Below are 17236 nucleotides of genomic sequence, written 5' to 3' on the forward strand. Positions count from 1 at the left end.
AGAGAACATGCGAAGAGTATTTTTCTCGTCTTCTTTGTTGCTTCCTGTGTGAGGAAGCGGGCCTGACCCACAGGAGGTGGAGACATGATCTATAGTCCATCTTGGCTTGAAGTGGATGCCATCCTGGATGGATATTAAGCGCCCACACCACCCACATACACACCACCTGCTAAGGCTTCACTGTCACAGGCTGAATGTGTGTGTTGGATCATTCTGTGGGCTGCATATGGTGCTTATACCGCCTTTAAAAAAAGGAAAAAGGCATTGCCTTGCAATAAAACACTGATTCCTTCAGTTTGCCTGCTTTCACCAAGCTGCGATGAAGTTGTTTTTTGTTCCAAGATACTTTGCACAATCCCATTAAAATCATGGTTATAGCATGGGCTTAGCAGACTAATGAGTATTCCAGGAGACTCGTCTCCTTGCAGCCAGTCTAACTCTCCTGTGTGTCACATGAACATTGAGGGCCTGTGAGAAGTGCCTGCACCTTCTCAGAGATGCAAATTTTAGCTTCCTACGTGTGTTGAAGATACGGTACTTACATTTAGACAAACACACAGACGCATACAATTACACACAGACACCCACATACTGTAAGCCACTGCCAGAAAACACTATTATGGCTACTTGAATTCTGATACTCTTAAACTCACCAGGCATTTTTGGAGCTGATATTCATGCCATAAAGCCCAAGTCGGGTGATTTATTCTGGCTCTTTGCACTTTTTGGATACCCCGTTGCCTGGTGATATCTCCATTACCTCTCTGGGGTAAGAGCATCTGTCTCACTGTGAGTTTAAAGGACCGAGACTCAAGAGTCATCAGAACCCTGGCAGCTGGCTGCACTGTTATGTAAGCGTAAAGATGCCTGATTTGAACTGCAAACGACTGTACATAATGATCTACACAGTCCACTTGTTTCTGCAGTGTTAATAAGTTCATGACACAAAGCGACAGGACACAAGGTTAAATTGGTTTTACTCTATGATGTAATGTTTGCTTGTATGGACCCCAGGAAGAGTAGTTGCTACCTTGGTAGTGATTAATGGGGATCCAAATAAATGAATGAATGAATGTGTCAGGGTCAAATAAGTGCTTTGATTTAAAACGAGAATTTTATTATTATTTTTTTTTTTTAATCTAATCAATCAAAGGTTTAATAGTTCAAAGTCAAATGTTTTCATTTGGCATAACTGACAAGTTATTACCTTTTGATCTAAGATAAAAAAATAACTCAAACATTCAAATCAAATTAAAACTATATTCCCTTGAAAAAAAACAAACTATAAAAAGCAGTACCTGGGCCTTCATTCATTAACAAGCTTTCGATAGAATAGTTCGACATTCAGGTAAATATTTTTTTTTGGTTTTCTTACTGAGAGTTTTGAGGACATTGTCAGCAGCCGGTAGCTTAACACAAGACTGAAAACAGGGGGAAATAGCTGGTGCCATGCCAGTGTTCCCATGGCCCAAAATTCCAAAGCCATGTTAGTCCAAAAATGTCCACTGCTTCAAAGTCCCATTTCTCAAAAAATCCATGCTCCCTGCAGTTAGTTTCAGTTTCATAGCTGCATTTGATCCACTGATTATGGATGTTTTTACCGACCCGCCGTGACGTTTCTAAGCAGCCTTTGAGCCACAGAACCCAGGTGTTTTTCGTTGACCTGTCCCTGCTTATCCAGCGACTTTTGTGCTGCCAATTTTGGGGTTTTTAAGTCAAAACATGATCTTTTCTTAACTAAAACCAAGGACCTTTTTTGCCTAAACCCAACCACACATTCACCACAGTGTTGTTGATAAATGTAACGTATCTGTGGTTTACAGAAACATAGCCTACAATGCAAATTTTTTTTTGTTTTTTTCCTAAACCTAACCACGTTTTTGTTGCGTAAACCCAACAATGTGTGAAAAAAAACCCTGTTAATTCGGGGTGTTGTACCGACATAGTGTGTTTATTTTGAAAGAGACTGTATGTAAATGTTACTTTCCTGTGAAGACGGAAGTGTATTTTGAAAAAAGACAACAGGCAGGCAGAACTTGACACAGTGTCCCACAACATCAACAACCAATGCACCCAGGGTACCTTGCACGTCATATGTCGACATGGAAAGTCCACGACCAGGTTGGAGTGAGAATGTGTTGACCCTGGCTCTGTCCATATGTAACAAAATCCATCTTCCAGAACCTCTAAAGCTCACAAATTAATTTATCTTATTTGTTTAATCCCTGGGAAAAAGATGTTTCCAGCATTCGTGCTTAGATAGGCTAACAGCGTTTCCTGACTCTAGCATCATAGACATCACAGTGGTCTCCATCTTATCATCTAACTCTTGTAAAGGCTGAATAAGTGTGCCTACCAAAACTACTGCTTTAAAGGTTTGAACCAAAATCAAGCCTTTTTGATATTTAGCAGTGTTAACTGACTTGCATCTAAGGTAAGATCAAAGAGAAAAGAGAACTTTCCAAGGACTCAAATTAAATCAAAGCTATACTCCACAGAAAAAGAGACAAACTTTGAAAAGCTGTTCATGGACACTCACTTAGTAGCACAAAGATCCAGCAGGTTTTAGGACATATAAAACACTCTGCTTTGAATATATCTTGTCTAATTTTTCACAAAAAGGGGGCTTCAAGTAAAAGAAAGTCACAACATCATGTTGGTACATTAACAAGTTTAAACTCAAATTGAAGGTGAGGAAAAAGATTTCACAGCTGTGCCCGTCTCTCCTTCTGTTTGTCTGTGTTCCCCACTTCTCCCTCGGTGTTGCATGTCCCCTGATTGTCTCTTTGTGTCTGTGTGCTTGTGTGTGTGTTCCTATCCTGCCGCTCACCTGGATCCTACACATTTGCCGTCATCACCTCTCCAGTATATCAAGGCCGGCTTTTCTCCCACTCATCATCAGGTTGTTGTTTCTTTCAATGTGGATCCCAGCCAGCCTGTCTGCTCACCTGCCTGCTTACACACTCTCCCTCGCTACCTCCGTCAGCTATGCCACCTTGCCATCTCCATTCCGCCTGCCATCTCCAGTCATCGGAAGTACATAACAATAAATCTGTTAAACCCCATGTGCCTCTGAGTCTGTGTTTAACGCTTGAGTCCACCAAAGAACTAAAGCTGACGAGAATATTTTCCCCTTCAAAAGCTGTGAAAACAGCCAGCACATTATTTTACACAGTGAAGGTCAAACATGCAGGTGAAGTAAACAATAAGCAACACACAACAACAGTCGGTGGCTTCTTCTGTTTGAAGCATACTGTGTAATAACATGACAGCTCCCCAAAAGTGAAGCCAAAATGTGGTGGCTGGCTGCAGTATAGGTCATAAACCCCGCCCCTTCCATGTCAGCGGACACAGGCCAAACAAAATTTTTTCCAGAGATGGTTTCTGATATTTTATGTAGATTTTATCATGCTGATGTTTGTTCGACTGTTCTAAGTGTGCCAAGTTTCATTTATACTAGGTATTTGATGCTATAAAAAGGAGGTTTGACATCATGATTGACAGCTGTTGGTGCCAATCGGTGCACTCACGATCAATGGCGCTGTGTGTGTGTGGAGGGGGCGGACTCAAAACAGTGTGGACCTCAACAAAGGCAAAGGAGCCAATCAGAGGAAGAGCAGGGCAGATACTGCTTTCGTTATTCTAGGAAATGCACCTTCACATGATATATTGGCTTCATTTCTGTACAGTGGAAGTAAGTGGAGACGTGCTTTCCATCCTCATATAGGGTGAGTAACAGTATAGTGGGTCAATTAAGCTTTATCATGTATATACTCTCATTACTAAAAGTCAACACTGGGCTCAGTATAAGCAAGTATTTGATTAAAAAATACAGATTCTGTAGCTGTGACATCAGTTCTGGGGGCGTGGCACACCATATCCAACAGCCTTGCAGTGAATCATGGTGAAAAGTAGAATGACAACGTGTTCTGAGATAAATAATTAAGGTTATAAAACATTTTTAAATGACAGCGAGCTTGTAATTGTTTTGTTTTTTGTTATGGGATGTCATGGCGAATCAGAATTTTAAAAGACCATATTCATATTAATCTTCTTCTCTCTTTTTTAATGCGATTTTGACACTTGCAGTTCGCCAGTAGCATGTTGTTAAAATGGGACAGTGTGTTACTGGCAAAGTGGGACAGCCATTCAAGTAATTCTAATGGGAGGGAATTGAGTTCCCTTTTTATGTGTCTCTCATAAATGTAGCTAGTTAGCTGGATATTTCAGCAAGGATTTACTTCACACATAAGCAGTGGTGAGGATTTTTCATACATTGCCTCAAAAAACAGACAAAGGAAAAAAGAAGAAGGATAGAGGGTAAAGCTTAGATGGCCGGGACAAAGCCAGATGGTGATGAAAGTGACCCCAAGAAGACAGAGGACTGGATCATGTGCATTGTTTTTTCCATGAGATATGTAGTGAAGAGAATTGCCTCATTGAAGATGGGCATGCATGTATTGACGTGTAAACTAACCTACCGTATACGAAGCAGAAATCAAATTCAGCCTGTGTGAATCAATTAGAAGAAAAGATGTGACGGTTCCTCATTTTAAATTTAAATAAAATAAATGAAACCTATTACAAAATATTGTGAGGGAGGAGGTGAAAAGGGATGAGAAGAGGGTGGGTCTGCTTTACCTGCCCACCTCCTTTAAAAAAGTGATGTTTATTGTATAGTAGTGCTCTTAAGCTATTTAGAATGGTATCATATGAAGGGCTGAGACATTTGGATCATAATTAAAAATGATGCAGAATGTAAATTATGAGAAAGTGTCCAAATGCCCAAATTATCAGTTCATTTTGATATTTCTTCTTCTTTCCATCATCTCTGCTCCGTGGGGCAGCAACTAATAGGTATGGTGGGTGTGTTGAAAATGTCACACGCTGCAGAACCACCCACCATATCATGACAACATGCATTTTATGTTATGCACTTAAGGCACAAAGTGGCTCTTTTCAAAGTAATAACAGCCCTACCGAGGGCTCATTTGATGTGAAACTTATGCTTTTACTCAAAGCTGCATTGACAGTGTACTGTGTGCAGCTAAATAAAGAGCCACAGGAGCCTGTGTTAGCATTTAGTAGGTGAATACTGAGCAACGTGAGTGGCAGAGCATGTGGGGGAGAGAATGGATAGTCGTGGGCCTCAAGGCCGATAGTTCATTTATTAAAAAAATGAAAAAAAGTACCTTCAGGGAGCATGGAGCCTGTGTGTCTTGAGGTGAGACTTGACTGATATTGTCTTCCTCTGTTGTTAATGTTGCCATCTGTCACTCTCTGTCAGAATCAGTTTTTAAAAACATAGACGTGTGTTTAATATTTAAAATCAATAAAAGGTTGATCACGAACATAAAGGATGGTCTTCCTTGTGACTCAAAGTCCTTAAAGTGATGGACTGAGAGAACTATAAAAGATGCGACAGTGTCGGCAGTGGAGACATCATTTGAAATGAAACCTGGCATCTGTTATTGTCTTAAAGCCCCCAGGTGCTTTTTTTCTGTTTTCTCCTCTGACCCAGCCAAGCCTGCATTTTCTGCGACTTCCTTTGTGGATGCAACTGTGTGGCAGACCTTTACTCCAGGTGTGGCTGAGTGTTAGCCATCTCCGCACAATGTGGCCATCAAACAAATGCATTTGTTATCCATTTGTACAATTTATTGAGCTGTCAGAGGTGAGCGGGCCCGCAAGGCCACAAATAGGGCCTGTCAGGTGGGAGATGGAGAGGGAGCTCTCTGGCCCTCCATCTCTTCCACATCATTGCAGGGAAGGAATTTCCATCAGAGCTGATAGATTAAGGAGGGGGTACAGGTGGTTTATGGGAAACAGTACAGAGGATCAGCGTAGCCAAACCTATTGTTGACACAGATTCAAGTCCTCTTGTTCAACAGGAAGTCAGTGATAAGTTTGATTATTGGGTAATCTGAGGCATGCTGTATTTTTACATAAACATAAAAACATTAAGCGATGCAACCAAGTCTGTTTCATGTTGGAATTTGCTACTGCATATATGCACATATTAAACCAGATTCTTAACCTCCTGAGACCTGAGCTTTGGTTTGGTGTGTATTTTCACTTTCTCCTCGCTATTTGGGATTAGTGTAGGACCTGATAAGTATTAACAAGACAAGGTCAAAACTTAGTATATGGCCAGACTGTGTGTGAAACAATATAGGACTTTTATCTGAAAAAGGAAGAGGCCTACATAGTATACCAAGACTATTCAAGAGAAGGCTGAGCCACGGGGTCAAACATGGGGGGATTGCACATGCACAGTAAAATCTGGTCTGCACTTCCTCAAAGGCTCAGTAGATGGCGTGAGACCGCGGAATAAGGGGGATGTGCATGCATGTCATTTTCACAGCTTTTTATTGGACTGTCACTGGTGGCATGCGTTGTGGGTGAGAATGACAGAGATGCAATTCCGACAACTTCAGGCAGCCGCCGTCCAAAAGTCCAAGCAGACCGCACCAAGCGCACTCCTTGATCGCCTGAATGGATCCTGCGCTTTTTATCTAGCACCCCTGCTGTCACCCTCCAGCATCGCAGCTCAAGTTACACTGCGCATGTGCAATCCCCCCATGTTTGACCCCGTGTCTCAGCCTTCTCTTGAATAGTCTTGTCACCCAGTCACAGACTTTCACTAGCGACACAGACTTTCAAAATATACCTGTGTCCTGAAGATGATGATATGGATAGATGTTTTCACTTTGCATCGATGAAACTGGATCATTTGTCATGATCCCAGCCATATTCTTTTATCTTGTGGACTCTGTTTGTGTCCCTTTTTCCTGTTGTTTACCTCATATTTAATCTGCTTCCTGTTTTATTTTGTAGATTCTCTCCTCATGTGTCATGTCTGGTTTTACTTTCTGTCTTTGTGTGTTTTCCCGCCTGTTTTCTGCTACACCTGTCTCGTTAGTCCTTCCCTGTTCCCAGAGTCTTCCCACCACACCTGTTTTGTATTAGTCTTATCTGCTCCACCCTTGTTGTCAGCCCTGTTTCACTCCTTTTGCCCATGTCTTCCTTCTCCAGCTGTGTCTCCTCCTTGTGATTAGTCTTCTGTGTATATATACCTGTGTGTTTCCCTTTGTCCTTGGTCAGTCTGTCTCCCCCCCTCTGTGTCAGTCATTCTGCTTTCATACTACATTCATCCCTCGTCATCATGTCTTTTCCTGGTTGTTTTTTTTAGTTTGTATTTTGAGTTGCCAGCCTTTTTGGAAATCCTTTAACAGCTACATTAAAGGGATAGTGCACCCAAAAATGAAAATTCAGCCATTATCTACTCACCCATATGCCAGTGGAGGCCCTGGTGAAGTTTTAGAGTCCTCACATCCCTTGCGGAGATCGGCGGGGGGAGCGGCCAGCACACCTAATGGCAGACGGCGCCCCAGACTAACGTCCAAGAGCACAAAATTGAATCCACAGAGTATCTCTATACTGCTCATCCATAGTGATCCAAGTGTGCTGCAGCCGCGACATAAAAAGTTGTTTCGAAAAACGTCATATGAACTCTGTTTTTAGCCTCACTGTAGCCTGTAGCTCTGACTGTTTCTCTGTGCTCCGCGTTCACATGTGCGCGCCTGCGCGAGACCAGCGAAAGCATGAGCTTTGCTCACCCGTGTTTACATCACCTGACACGTGCACCGCAGGGGGAGACAACAGTAACCACAGTCGCTAAAAGATAATTTGCACTACAGTCTTTTACCAAAGGACAGCCCAACATGTCTGAAGACTTTGAAATTGAGGAGGAACAGCATTTCTTTGTTGAGCCGTATTTGTTTGAGCCCGAGTATATGGGCGGAACTCAGGCTACTGGACGAAGCAGCCGCCGCAGCTCATGAGCCTAACCCTCAGCTCAGCCACAGAATACCGGAGTCAAGCACTGGAAACCTGGTGGTGTAGTTGTTTCAAATGCAAAGCAATGCCAATGGGTGAGGAGAGTCTTTGCTGCACAGACTGGGAATTGGCGATGCAGGCACTTGAGAATCTGGACATTAGTACTGACGAGACTGTTGCTCTTCAGAGATCTCCGATCACCCTGAGTGCGCACACGTGAACGCGGAGCACAGAGAAGCAGACTACAGTGAGGCTAAAAACAGAGTTCATATGACTTTTCTCGAAACAACTTTTTATGTCGCGGCTGCAGCACACTTGGATCACTACGGATGAGCAGTATGGAGATACTTTGTGGATTCAATTTTGTGTTCTTGGACGTTAGTCTGGGTGCCGTATGCCATTAGGTGTGCTGGCCGCTCCCCCTGACGATCTCCGCAAGGAATGTGAGGACTCTAAAACTTCACCAGGGCCTCCATCAGCATATGGGTGAGTAGATAATGGCTGAATTTTCATTTTTGGGTGCACTATCCCTTTAAAGCTCACCTTTTGTTGAAAACTACACACCTGCCTGTTAAATCTGCATTTGGGTCCTCCTCTGAAGTGAAACTGTAGCATCACTGTTCATCGAATTGATATATTGATCCAGTTGGATGGATAGTTACACCGCTATAACACCACAATGGTTACAGAAAATTAGCTGAACAAAGTTGTCACTCATCTGATGTGCTTTCGTACATTGTGACAAGAGTGTGTGGATGAAGTGTTAATGTAGCAGCTCATTATAGCTATTTAGCTTGCTTGGGGAAACACCAACACTTATGTCATCAGTCACTCCCACCAGTGGTATAACCTCATCACTCACTCACTCACTCATGGACACAGACTTTCACATTTACAGGGCTGGCCTCACCTCTGCCGTTAAGCATTGTCTTTGAGCCATAGTCATTTTTGAAGAAAAGAATGGGTTTATTTGTAAGCAGTTTATGAAGCAGTAAATTTCAAAGCCTGAACATTGTTGCGCAACAATCAGCAGTCTCAATGTCCTCAAACAAGTACTTCCTAATTAACAGCGTCTAAGCTTATTACTACTGATAAAAAATTGTCAAATTTGGATGCAGTACCAAACTACAAATGTTAAGTATAAAAAAACAGGTTTCAATCGTTAATTGGATCAGGTTTTGTTTGTTGTTCATTTTTGTGTCAGGATCAGCTGCAGGCTGACTTGGCAAAGATGGCTGCCATCTTGTTTTTACATGTATTAGTGTATTGTGCTTTTGCTACCACTTAGCAAAGGTTAAGCTATAATTATATGAATATTGATTGTGCAGGAAGATCATTGGGTGCAAATACTGGGCAAAAAGACATTTTAATCCAACAGGGTCTTCAGCAGTAAGAAAATGTGTTAGTGCAGTTAACAGGCGGGTTCACAAGACAATGCCAGGAATAGACATTTGGGGCATGCACTTTTCTGCTTAAACATACTATTGAGCTTAAACCAAGAAAACCAGTAGCTTAGTTTAGCATTAAGATTGTAAGAAGCTGTAAATCTTGCTCATGCTAAAGTTTAAAAATCCACCTATTAGCACCGCTTAAGAGAAATAGCCTACCTTTAACAACAGTAAAATCACAATTTGGTTTTAAATTTCAGTTTGTGCACAACTTAAACCCATGAGAATTAGTGTAAATTAATGAATTTTAGTGATGCTGGTGGGCAGATTTAAAAACAAAAAAAAAAAAAAAACGTTGAACAGAGCCAGGCTACCTGTTTCCTCCATGTACAGACTTTATGCTTAACTAACTGAATCAACACCCAACTCCAGCTAACAAACAGACATAAGAGTATCGATCTCAAGAAAGCAAAAACTGTATTTTCCCAAGATGTCAAAGTATTCCTTTTAACATGCTGATGTTTTGCAGGTAGGCTTACCATAGTCACCATCTTAGTTTAGTGTATTAACATGCTATCATTTAGCACTAAACACAAAGGCCTGCAGCTGATGTTGATAGGATTGTCTGCGGGATGATCATAAACCAAAAGGCCAAATGACAATTCTGACCTGATGATGGTGCTAGATAAAATGTCAGAGGATCACCAAAGTCATTACAGTTCATCCTGCGACAATCTTTCCAATAAAGATTTCTGTCAAGACCAAAGTGGAGGACCGACCCAATAAGTGATTGCCATCCCTGGAGATGCTGCTAGTGTGGCTAAAATGTTTTGACATCTCTTATGCAGTGTGCGGATACCCTTTGCTTTCCATTAAATCAGTCATTCATTGGCTCATCTATGCCACCACCAAATATTCTGTCTCAATTTGCATTTTGCACTTCCCCTCTGCAGTGCTGCTTTCTCCCTCGTCAACATCCCTCTTGTCATGTTCTCATTGCCGTGGCAAAGAAACACAGGACAGTCACGCCGTAGGTGCTAATTCTCTGTTGTCCAAAGTGTCTCAGTCTAAGAACTGATATTAGAGCCCCCAAAATCCGACGGCTGAGGGAAACAGCCCACTGTTTACCATCTGGTTGTTGCGGCCTGGCAAGCCTAAGTCAGGGCGATAATTGATGAGAGCGGAGAGAGCAAAGGCGCTGAGGGGCCCGCCTCATGGCCAATAACATATCAGTGGCCCTTGTGAGTGACAGCTCCTGGTGTGCTGTCAGGGTCTTCAGCTGCAGCCCTGTAACTCTATGTAATTGTCCTCACTCCAACCGTGCCTTACTATCTGTCTTTAGTCTTGTGACAGAAATTAAAAAACCTAACCTATGATAAGTTTTTATCAAGAAACGAACATTGACAACAACAGAAAAGTCACTTTCATTAAGGCTGGAAGTTCATTTAAAGAGATTCTGCTGTTGAACATGACATTTGCTCTCTGCTATGGGACAACGACCTCGCCTCCTCTTTAGCAATGATACAAGCACACCATGGTTACACAGTGACAGCAGGCCAGCTGCTGCCTCTTTCCTGGAACGGAAGGCATGTGAAATCTCCATTCAGCCTCAGACTGCTGTGTCCTTGTATCAAATCAAAGGGCATTAGAGGTACCGAATGGACACACAGACACATGATTGTTCTTGCTGAATACAAATACATCAATTTAGTGCTTTTGTCCCAGCAGGAGCCGTCATCCCCCACTGCTCAAATGACAGAGCTACCTGTGTTAAGATGTTACATAACTGTGGGGAAACAAAGTCAGATTGTGTTTTGTTGTGATTTGATATTGGACATAAGGTGGAAAAAATAAGTCTGAAAAGAGGCCTGTAATAATGGTGACATGTTCTAGGATGGTGACATCTTGTCAGCTTAGAGATTATAAATTGATTAAGTTCATTATGCCTTAGCTGACGATATTTTTGTCTTCGTAGATTTGCGCAGGACGTGGAAAGTAAAGGTCACGGTTGCATCCTGTTTTTCACAGTGCGAAGCAGGTGATAGCCTGAACTATGTCATTCTCAGGTGTGCTCAATTAGCAGGCATAAGATGAAGTAGTCCATGGAGGACGAGGGCATGTTGAGTCACCAGTAAGAAACCATTTTTAGTTACAGTGAATAGGCCTTGTTGAATTTGGTCCCAGATGAACCCCATTTCCTACCCTCTCCTCATGCACTAATTTAGTCCCAGGTGTTAGTAGCTAAGTGGAGTTACCAAGGGTGTTCAGCTCAACCATTTGTTTCCATTTACAAGTCTTTCTTGAAAGAACCTTGAGAGATCTGTTGATTTTGTGGCACTGAAAGTGCATTCTCCCCGGAGGCTAATTAAGACATTTAGAGCTGCGGCTAACACCTTAACTTGATACAAGCTTTAATTTCTAATCAGGCATTCAAAGTGGCTCCTGCCTGGGCCAGGCCCGCAATGAATGGAAGATCAGGTATTTACCATGACATCTCTGCTTTATTGCATACATCTGACCAATTAGCAAGTCTCATGGTACCAATTCATTCACATTCTGAATATTTCATCCACATTTCATTCATTTCTGCTCGGCCTGTTTTCAGTGAATGGATGATAGAGTAGTTTTATATCATGCATAGAGGCAACATTCTTGTCAGAATCTAATTTATTGTTTTTATTTACTGATTTTAAACTCTTGAGGGCAAAAAGACGTCTTATTAAATACCATGAAATGGGATATGTGTTTGCTAATTTCCAAGACCCTGCTATTCTGGTGGCGTTGTGGTGTTCCTACAGTGTTTTTTGTCTGGTACCCCCTGACATTCGTTTTTGAAACACTGTGATTGGTATGTTTGTTTGTTTGTTTTGATGTAGAAACATGTTCCATTTTTCAGGGATAGTTAGCTCCACACTGCTACAGACTGCAAGTCTAAGCTGCTGTAAAAATGGAAAGACATAAGCAGGTTTTCTAGTATGAAACACAGAAAAGTGGACCTCTACAGCTTAACATGAACTTGTATTGTTGTTGTTGTTGTTGTTGTTTGGAGTTAACTGAATAACTCCATGGACGTTTTTCACAGCAGACATTTTGACTCGTCTTAGTAGGAATAACACAGGTGAGTTCCATTCAGTGTCCCAGTAAGCTAGTAGCTAACATGGACAATACCAGGGTCTACTCTAAGTGGAACGCAGCTGTCATTAGTGTTATTGAATGTGCTGCTCCTACTCTGACATGTCAAAATGTCTGCCGTGAAACAGGTCTATTATCTTGGAGTGGAAACAGGTCTCGTTGAGAGACAATCAGAGCTAGGTAAGCTTACCTATTCAGCTAGTTTTATAGTTCAAAGGTTTTACTTTGCCTGGGTACAGACCTTTGAGTCCGCCCACTCCACCGAGTTCACGTTGACTGATGCATCTGGCATTCCGACACAAAACAGCGATTTCTTGGTTAAAATGAAAACAATGTCTGATGTGTGATGCAGGGGGACTCGATTAGCTAAGCAGTGCTATGCATGTGACGAATGCTGTTGTCAAGCAGTGCGTCTAACATATTGAGTAATTACAAAATGGCTGCTATCAAGGTTGTCTAAATCAACATGGTTTCTCAATATCGCCCGACATCGTAGTACTCCTCCGCTCCACTCTTGGCAACCCTGGCAAAACAGGAATGATGGCATATCTATGCATCAGTGTGGACGTGAAATAACATTAGATTCAGGCAGATACATTGGTCTCTGGAGACTGGTTAAGAAAAATTGAATCTGCCTCCTCCAGAGGAATCAGATAGAGTGGACGTAATGTCAAACTGAAGATGGAAACGGAGTGTAACAAGTTAATAACTACGTCTGATATCATTCAGGGATTAACTGGGAATATTGCTGATTTTAGTCATACATAGTCGTACACAGCAGCACAGTGGTACAGTGGTTAGCACTGTCACCTCACAACAAGAGGGTTCCTGGTTTAAACCCAGGGTGGGGGGCTTGAACTGCAGAGTGGGGGAGCCTTTCTGTGCAGAGTTTGCATGTTTTCCCTGGGTCAGTGTAGGTCTTCTGAGGGTACTCCGGCTTCCTCCCACAGTCCAAAGACATGCAGCTTACTTGGTGACTCTAAATTGGCCATAAGTTTTAATGTGAGCTTGAAGGTTGTCTGAGTAGCTACAACAGAATTTATGTTATTGTATGATATGATAAGACAGTTCTGGGTATGCCATAGGGTATACATGGCAGAAATACAATGGCAAAATCATGTCACTCTATGGATATTTTAAAGTGATATTAGAAATTATACAATGGGATGTGGTTCTTTAAATATTTCATCTTATTGTAAATTACTCAACAGTACCACATCTTCTTCAAGTCTAGACAGAGATATGATAGGAATATTAATTATAATTATTCTGTTTTCCCTATGCTAAAAATAAAGATTAGATAAAAAGGAACATAGACAGCCTCCCCCAGGAACCATTTTAAAAATGGATAGTCTATTAATCCATAACTCTTTCTTGTAAAAATGAACAGCCCTAGCAGAAAATGTCACCCCGCATACAGATAATCAGCAGTAGCCAGGAGCCAACACAATAATTCAAGTGTAGCTTGCGGCCTGCCTGCGAGGATGCAAGCAGTCCAGGCAGCTCAAATCTATTTCTGGACTGAACTGTCCTCTGAAAAAAGCAGCCAAAGTCTCCAAGTGTTCAAACTGGAACACCTGATAAGAAGTGAGCACAATCGTTGTCAAGCTCTGTGAAATACTCAATGCCTGCTTCATCAGTTTTATCCCAGAGGTGTCCTCTATTTGTCATATATTTATCCTCCAAGTAGTATTACAGTGCTGAGGTGATGCTGGAGTCTGAGGTGTTTTTATGATTTTGTCAACATAGTAATACATTTAACCTCCCATGTAGAATACAGACACAGTTTATGATCAGCATGACCTACTTCATATGGAAAGTAGGCTATATGTTAATTTGTGTAGTAGGTGATTTGCGGCATTTCCACAGTCACAATCAAGATCCTGTGATATAGCACATTATCAACATCACGCATGTTTTATGTAAAGGACCACGCCCACTTTGCAGTATGGATTTTAATGTCATGAAAGTCTTGAGTCTACAGAGTAAAATAGACCTTCCTTGTATGGTCTGCAGGATGCAACTGTGATTAGACAAGGCATGCAAACGAGGTCAAGAGGTTCAACTATTGTTACATTAAACATTAAGAAGGCAAGGTACATGCTGTGCAGTAAGAGACTTTGAACATGGTGTGACTGCTTGACAGTGAGAGATTAGAGTAGAATGGTGAGACTCATTCAAGTTAACATAAAAAAATATAATGAACAGCTCAGTAAAACAGCAGTGTGCTAAATAGCATCTCTTAACAATAACAGGATCTACCTTTTACTGCTCTTTAGCTAACATCTCAAAGATGAGACTAAAGAGGGAACATGACTATCAATCTGAAACAATGTCAACACCTTGTAGTTAGTCATAGTATGCTGGTAGTACAGTGTCAGAATCTGACATTATCAGTATGAATCCATGGACCCATATCTTCATGTCAAAAGTACAGCTTGTAGTGCTGGATGTAGCCCAACAAGAATAATTTTTATAGCTTGGTATTAGGGCTGGGTATTGTTATACAAATTATGATACCAGCACTAATACCACCAGTACCAGAGAATACTTCATTCGATACCCATAATGTGAATGGAGTGGCGTGTTGTATAGCCATAATTTCGAACGTTTTGGTGGCATCTCAGCAGGCTGAACTGCCACCTCCGTCAAATACATCATGCTCAACCTCATCACACCACAGAGTGTTTGGGTTGTAGCTAGGGTTGGAAATACAACTTTTTTGTCCACTTGCCACTGAGGCTGGTGGTTTCCAAAATCTATTAGGCACTCTGTTTTTTTTTTTGGCTGGTAGGTGAAGCAAATCTAGCAGCCATGTGCATACTTTACAGGCATTTGGTTGGTGACTGGTGCTGATTTCCAACCTTGGTTGTAGCTGCTGCTGTGGGAGTGTGACCTTTGCACCAGGGAAGTTGTGAGGGTCCGGGCTGCAGCACACACACACTTACAGGGCTAACTGTTAGCATCACATGGTTAACGTTACCTAATGGTTATTATCGGGTTAAACGTCAGAGTCGAGCTGCTTCAGAGGCGAATGTTTGATGGTGCTGGGTTAACTTGTGTTAACCCTATGGGCCCTAGGCGTTTTTAGGGTATTTTTACTACCTTTACTTTTAAGCTCATATCACAGTCATTATAAAGGCTACATACACATGCTATATCTTGTTTTTTCAGGTCAATCAGGGCTAACCAGATTTGCCATCATTCCATGTCCTTCTATGTGCCTGTATTTTATATTAATTTTTATATCAATGAAAAAAACAAATCCGTGTGACTAAATTCTTACATTTTTACATGTATCTCACCATGGCAAGTTGGAAGAAGACATATTCTGCCATATATGAAGAGGGGAGACTCTCTGGAATCTGGCAATATAAGAACCATGATGGTGGGACATTCTGTCACTTCACAGCTGTCCAAAACATGTGGTTGTGCCAGGTGGAAAATGATTGCCAGTATTTTTTCATTATTGCAAGAAATTCCATTGACTCATTCACAAGTCAAAAATGTGTTTTATCTGAAGGAAACATGCAATATTTACATCTAAGATCATAGAAAAATAGTCAACCAAGTGCAGTGATGTCCTCCAAGATAATATTTGCCACTTTGTTTGCAGTAAACAAAGTTTGTTGTTGTTTTTCAGTTTCAGTTATATATTGGTGGGGCATTTTGGGCATTGGGAGGGGCACATGTCCCCCTCAATGTATATGGTGACTACGGCCCTGTCATGCATGCATAATTAGGCTACAGTTGTCTGGGTGCGCAAAGGTGAAGTGGCTGGTCTTGTCATACAAAGTTTGGACAATATGGAGATATTTGCATCTTGAAAGCTGGACTACAAATGTGGATAGACAGGGAGAAACACACGCAAGCCTAAGACGTGGTAAGATACGATATTCCTCACTATATGAAGTGACTGATAATAAGATCTGTATAATGGATTTTGAAGAAATTCGTCAGGTTTTTATTTTGTAGACAATAAATCTGGATTTATAGCATGATGGGATGACAGCACAATGATGTGTGTGGCATCAAAGCTCTGCTCCTGCGTTTTCATGTGATATGCGTGGCATTTCTGTGCGAGCCTGCATTCGCGAGTAATCCATCCAACAGTAATGTGTGTGCAGAGCTATATGAAAGCTCTGTTATTCATGATTTTAGTGTAACTTTATCATTTTTTTTCACTATGAAAACACTGAACTACCGACAAGTGCTTGGTCTTGCTGAAAAGCTACAATTTCACTGTTTCACGTGATATGCGTGGCTTCTCGCTATGACACACGGTCACGGAGAAAATAAATAGAGAAGAACAGGTATGAATTTGGACGCACTATGCGTCGTTCGGGCCCATAGGGTTAACTGGGCAGACTTGAACCGACCGTTTGCAGGGAGGAGAGCGGCTTTGGAAAAGCAGCAACAGAAACTTTGATGATCCAGCGGAAAGTATGGAGGGTCAAACCCCCGGCAAAAAAAAGGATCGAATGCAAGTATTGTTTGACAGGAGACGTTTCAAATCTACTACTGGATGCCGGGTTGTTTGATTGATACCTTAAAGTTAGTGAGTACCGATACCCAGCCCTACTTGGCGTACATACATTTTATTGCTTTACGCTATTATCTAGAAGTATTTTGCAACATGTGCTCGTCACTGCAGAATCATTCCACGAACATGATAGTGAGTTCAGATTACTTTGACAGCTTTCAATTCAGATTTCAACCCAGGGGAACATCTTTTGGGAACAGGAGGAATGAGAGGAGGTTTGCTACAGGGAAACAGTAAGTATACTACAACTCCAACAAATAATGATCAACTTTTAAAAATGCTGACTACCAGCCATGCTAGCAGCGTGGTCCAAATGGCAATGTTGGTTGGTTGG

This window comes from Epinephelus lanceolatus, chromosome 15 (genome assembly GCF_041903045.1).
Source record: "Epinephelus lanceolatus isolate andai-2023 chromosome 15, ASM4190304v1, whole genome shotgun sequence".
Taxonomy (NCBI): Eukaryota; Metazoa; Chordata; class Actinopteri; order Perciformes; family Serranidae; genus Epinephelus; species Epinephelus lanceolatus.